This window comes from Pleurodeles waltl, chromosome 7, assembly GCF_031143425.1.
Source record: "Pleurodeles waltl isolate 20211129_DDA chromosome 7, aPleWal1.hap1.20221129, whole genome shotgun sequence".
NCBI classification, from domain to species: domain Eukaryota; kingdom Metazoa; phylum Chordata; class Amphibia; order Caudata; family Salamandridae; genus Pleurodeles; species Pleurodeles waltl.
In genome coordinates this window covers 1,417,490,703-1,417,496,702 of record NC_090446.1, presented here as the reverse complement: position 1 = coordinate 1,417,496,702, position 6,000 = coordinate 1,417,490,703, and the positions used below count along the sequence as shown (strand labels likewise).

General features: G+C 42.4%; 1 long non-coding RNA gene across 1 annotated transcript in view; it reads left to right on the top strand.

The window, feature by feature from the left end:
- Positions 1–2,257: 2,257 nt before the first annotated feature.
- LOC138246424 (uncharacterized) overlaps positions 2,258–6,000 on the top strand; it is a 57,589-nt gene continuing 53,846 nt past the window's right edge. The window contains exons 1-2 of the long non-coding RNA XR_011194275.1: positions 2,258–2,333; positions 5,563–5,641. This is a non-coding gene — a long non-coding RNA (uncharacterized lncRNA). The remainder of the gene's footprint in view (positions 2,334–5,562; positions 5,642–6,000) is intronic.

The following is a 6,000-nucleotide window of genomic DNA, read 5'->3' as shown; positions in this document are numbered from 1 at the left end:
TTTTTGTCTGCTAAATGTTTGTCAGCAGTATGTTTTGGGATTTGCAGTACAGTGTGCCCTCCCTAGCATTGTGACTTGTGATACAGGTGTCCGTGTGTCTTCACTGGGGGTGAGATGATAGTTCCATGTACAGTTAAAATTGACAGTGTTGTTAACACGTTCATATCAATGTACCCTGGACATCCCATACTTTTAAACTTATGCAATGGATTAATGTAAAGGTCATTGGGACACTTACAATTTGCAAGGTGACATTTAGGCAACCACACTCATTGACGTCTTAACATTAGGCTGTACAGTAATTTCCGATGTGTGACAGGTTCAATGGTGACTTAAGAAACATGGCTAGCGATGTCACAACCTCAGTGTGTTCCTGTTCACATGTTGTTGTTGTGGTGTATGTGTTGTGTGTCTTAGAGGGTTGCTGTGCAGTGTGTATATACGTAGGTTTTTGTACTTACCAACAAGTAGTCCATTGCCATACCGTCCATCCTGGAAGTGTTCATTGATGGTGCAGTGACGGAAGATGTATGAGTCATGTACAGTCCCAGGATATTTAGCCACGATGTTGGTGATCAATCCCTGGTGATCGACTATGGCCTGCACGTTGATGGAATGTGTGTGCTTCCTGTTGCGGTAGAGGTGTTCAGTTGCAGCAGGTGGCACAAGGCGTACATGTGTGCAGTCGATTGCACCAAGGATGTGTGGGAAGCCACTGATGAGGTAGAAACCCTGTTTTGTTTCCTGCTGCTTCTGCAGTGTGTTAGGGAAGCAGATGTGGCGGGGTGTCAGTCCAATGATGGCATCCAGTACTTTGGGCAAAAAGGCAGAGAATGATGGTTGTGATATTCCGCCAACCAGGGCACCAGTTGTTTGGAAAGAGCCACTTGCCAGCATATGAAGTACGGCAAGCAGCTTTGTTTCTGTTGGGATGGTGCGGGGTGTCACCAAAGTGGGGGCCAACTGCTGTTCAATGTTGCGCAGCAGCTGCTGAATGGCCTCCCAGTTCAACCGGTACCTCTGGATGATGCCGTGTTCCCTGAGGCCCTGAAGGGTGGTTCTTGGGTGGAATATCCTCTCCTGCCTTCTGCGCTGCCTTTGGGGTACCTGCTAGTGTTGTTGTAGCTGCTGTTGTTGCTGCTGGGCTCTGCGTCTGCGTGCACGCTGGATTAGTATCACCTCCATGGCTCCCTGTTGCTGCTCTGCTGTTTGCTCTGTGTGTACTGATTAAATACAGGTGTGTTTTCCCCATTTTAATGCCTGCTCTGACCCAGGCGTTAATTTTTTACGCAAATCGGGCTGTGCGTCATTTTCTGGCTCCGCCTCCCGGCCGTGCATCATTTTTGCCCGAAAGCATAAATACGACGCACGGCCCTTTAAGCCATTTTTTGGACGGGAACGCCTACCTGGCTTATAATTAACGCAAGGCAGGTTGCCGCATCCAAAAAATGATGCACACGGCGGAATTTTGTCATCCACGGGCTCGGGCGTCAAAGTTTAAATACGGGGCAACGTTTGTGCTGATTGTGCATCAAAATGTTTGACACACAATCGGCGCAGATGGAGTATAAATATGCCCCCTGGTGTCTAGTGGCTTTCTATCTCCTCAAGAGGCAAATCTGAGGCAAACCCATGGTGCAATAGCCGGACATCTGTGAATTATGTGAGGCCTGGTCAGTGTAATTCCCTCACAGAACAGAACAGTGATGCTCTGAGCCCACACAATTCAGCATGATGCTTTCAGCAATTTTGTAGGTGCTTGCAAAGCTTAATAAGCATGTGAAAAGAGGCTCATGAAGTTAGGAGACAAAACGATTCAGTGTAGAACATATTGCAACTTTGGTCTCCTAGTTCCACAGCTAAAAGTGTTGCTAGTAGACTACCTCCTCTACAGCAGTACAAAACCTGTACAAAGAAGACCCCAGTCACGCATCATTTGACTGGACAATGAGGTAAATAGTTGTATTAAACTGAATTAATCACAATCAATATTAAATTTAGAATAGGGATCAAGCCTCTTACCCTGGCTTCAAAACAGGTCTGGCGTTGTGCTAAGCATGAGACACAATATGTAAACGTCCGTGCTAATAAGATACATAATGTATGCATCATTGTATGCATCTTCGTATTTGTGCTTGCTCATCACAAGACACACTATTTGTGCACGCACTTGCAGGATGTTGTTGCTTATATCATTTTTGGCAATGCCATTCTTGACATAAGCATGTCAAGTGATCTTCAATGACAATCCAGTAAAAAAGTGTCATTGCCTATATATGTTTGACAGTAACAGATTTCAGGCAGTACTACTTCTGAAAGGAAAGAGAGCTTAGGTGAGTCTTATCCACCAATCCTTTATTTTCATTTGTTAACCTGCTTGACAGAGTAACTTCACTTTCTTCAATTCAAAGGTTTATTTGACTTTAGACTTTTACAGCTGTTTCTTAACTTAACTTACCAATGTCAGTAAGGACAATAAAATGAAAAAAAAATACGTATTTGAAAAGATAATACATTTCCTGAGCTTGTATGAACACGCAATGTTCACTTCATTGCACTCTGCAGCTCTACTTCCGTGTAGGTGTGTAATAGTGTTTAGGACAGCCTGTGGGGTCTCTGATCCTCTTATCCAACAGTACCTTTTGACATGGTATGTTTAGATAAATTTGAACAGTTTTTTCATAGAATCCATGCTGCCTCATTTCTTCTTTAAAAAAATATTGAAGATTCCTCACGTATTCGACTTACAAATTATCAAGCTGAACTGTTTTTGATAAAATCCAAGCTGCCTCATTTTGTCTTTTTAAAAAAACATTATTGGAGATTTCTCAAATTTTCAACATTACAAATTGCCAAACAAGGACACATGGGGCAGGCATAATGTGGCACAGGGTGTTACGTCAATCTGGCTCAGTTGAGTCACATTAGCCTACGTGGCGCAAGGGAGCGCTAAGCCTTCTTAAATCTGGGCCTAAATATTTTAGTAAAAACGTAACAATAAAAATTGTGGTTTAATTTTTAGGTTTAAAAAATGTAAAAAAATCACTATTTTGGCTCTGAGTTTCTACAAGGAGAGTAACATACATTCAGATTACTAACCCAACCCATACTTCGGAATCAGTGTGATTAATTTGCATGTAATGCTTCCTAATCCACACTTCTGCGGTAGCTGAGTGTTGTCCTGTGGACATCGGAGGGCGAAATACATTGGGTGGGACCCCCAGCAGATCGTGCAGAGAGGGGCGCCTCGTGCTTCGTTACACTGCTGTTCCAAGACTCGCCTAAAAAGAACCTTTTATGAAAAGGTTGCCACCAGACAGACTGAAAGCAACAACAGTAGTTATTTATTGCACTCAGTTTTACCTAGCTTCCAAATGGTCTTCTCCTACGTTCATCCTATTTATAATATCGCTCCATGGTCGATGCCACTTACATCGTAAAATAAATTAAACAAAAGCTAAGTTTTCCGTTACCAGCGTGTGCGAAAATTCGAAGAATTACACTGTACATTTATTGTGAAATTCTTTGAAAACTTTTGCAAATTACATACAATTATCAAATTGTTTATAAGTCTGCAAAACATTTGTTGATAGGCAAAACAACGCACTTGAGATTGTGTTGACTTTGAGTTAGCAATCTGAATTTTCAGTAAAAAATGTACTGCAAAACCCATAAAATGTTTACAGGGTAAAACTGATGTAAGCATGTTTTTTTTTTAATAGCACAAACCTACCTGAAAAGCAGATCTGTACAGAGCTGTACAGTGTAACACGCAAAGATATACTCAATAGCTGGAAGCAGGAACCCTTTTGATTCGTTTCCTATATCAGTTTAGCAAGTGTAGTGGTATATCTGGAAAGCAGAATTCAATAAATTATGTAACTTCAATCATTAAAATATTGCTTTCCTAAGCACTTTTTCGTAAGTGAGAAATTATTTCTAACTTTGTTAATGTAAAGGCTGTTGGAAGGTGGGTAGGGATAAGTAAACATCTACCACTAGCAATAAGGCCACCAACCCAATGTTCGGTCCAGTCAAGGTTTCAATACATCAGCCCCTTGCTTAACCACTGGTAGCTTGGTAATGAGCTTAACTAAGGAGACAGGTATGTAAAGCATTTAAATATCAATATGATAAATAGGTAAGACACAAAACACAGTACACATCACACACCAATTTTTTAAAATAGGAAATATTCATTATAAAGAACCATAGATGTGAATCTTAAAGATTAAATAAACAAATGTGCTGTCTAGTGCTTAGAAACCAATAGCGCTAACCAGGGACATCTTGTTGTGCTAGACCAGGACCAAGGCACAATTTGAGACTGACCGTGTTGGAGCCCAGTTCAGATACTCTGAGCGGGAGGTCCCAGTCAAAGTTTTACCTTTTGACATGTCCTTTTCAGGCCGGGATTAGATGCAACATTGTTGGCTTGAGTTCCTGAAAAGCCCTGGTTAAATCCTGGAAGTCTCATCAATGGAGAAAAGTTTGTGAGCTTCATTTGAACATCAAACATGAACGGTTTGTGAGCTTGACTCATCGATGAGTCGGTCACTTTATAAAGCTTTTTCACAAAAGTTCTACAAACTTCTGGATCTCCTTCAAGAAGTTCTCCTTTGGGTCTCAAAGTGTCAAAATCACAAATACAAGGGTCTAGTAGCCCTGAGATGGTCCTTGAAAGTTTGGACCTCAATCCCCACAATGCACCTGGCCAAATCCCTAAAGGCCACTGGACGTTCTCCAGGCTGGGAACTTTTGTGACAGTTGGTGCAGGCAAGCTATGTTACCCTGTTGCTTTTAGAGAATCTTTTTAGGTCCCTTTTATGTATTAGGGACTTATAGGGGTATGCATTTGCCAATTGCAGTAGCGGCTCACGGGCCGCATGGCGGGGAGGGGGGAGGAGGCGTCGGGGTGGGGGAACACCAAAAAATACATTAAATTACAAAAAAACACAATACTTACCTTTTTCGGCTCCGCTCCTCTTCCTGCCTATTTGCATAGGAACAGGCTCCCAGCCTGCCCTGCTGGCAATCCTGACGCTGCCCAAAAAGGCATCAGGATTGGCAGGGAGTGCCCTGGCTGGGCACTTCCAGGCAGACTGGGCGCCTGTGCAGTCTCTTTCCAGCCTACAACGCATGTGTGTTTGGCTGGTCCGAGACAGCCGGCCAAACACACATGCGCTCTAAGGGGGAGTGCTGAGCACTCCCCCCAGTGCACATCACCCCCCATAGGTTATTATTAGGTTCTTATTGTTTTGTTTAAAAGGGTTTGCAGCTGCCCCTGCTGGCGGGGGCGATGCTCCTCCGCCCATACAGAGGAGCCGCCACTGACCAATTATAATTCTACCACATTATGATATACCTTGTGTTTGCAGCAGAACCCAGGGCACAGTCAGGGTCAGTTACCACCAGTATCAGTTAGAAAAATCAGGAGTGAACATGCTAAACTTTCTCACAAGCATTATGTCCTCTTTGTAGCTAGAGTTGTCTAGCCTAGGCCAATGTCACTCAATACTGAAACAACTGAAAAATGAAAGATTATATTTCCTTCTGATTCAGATTTGTGTCTGGAAGCCATCAAAGGAACAGAATTCCATGATGATGAAAAGAGAGCCTTTAATTCTTCTGCTGGTTCTTGGTGAGTGCACATTAACTCTAAAACATGTAATGAGATGTTATTACTACTATTTAGATTCATAGGCCCACTATCATGATATTTGATTGAACTACATGCTTTGGACTACAAATATGGATTCAATTGTAAATTAAATAATTACCTTTTCTCTGGATTTGTCACAACGTGACCACTTGTCTAAGTAGAGTTTTTGGGAGTCCTTGTTTTCTCATGTTACCAATACATTAACATACAATTTGCAAAGACAGATGGTGTGCTTTGGCTCAGACCATTTTAGCCATTGGTTAGATGGGCTACCCAGGAAGCCCATGCAGTTTTGAATAAGTTTATTTTCCCATTGTGTTTCCAGGTTCAAGAAGAAG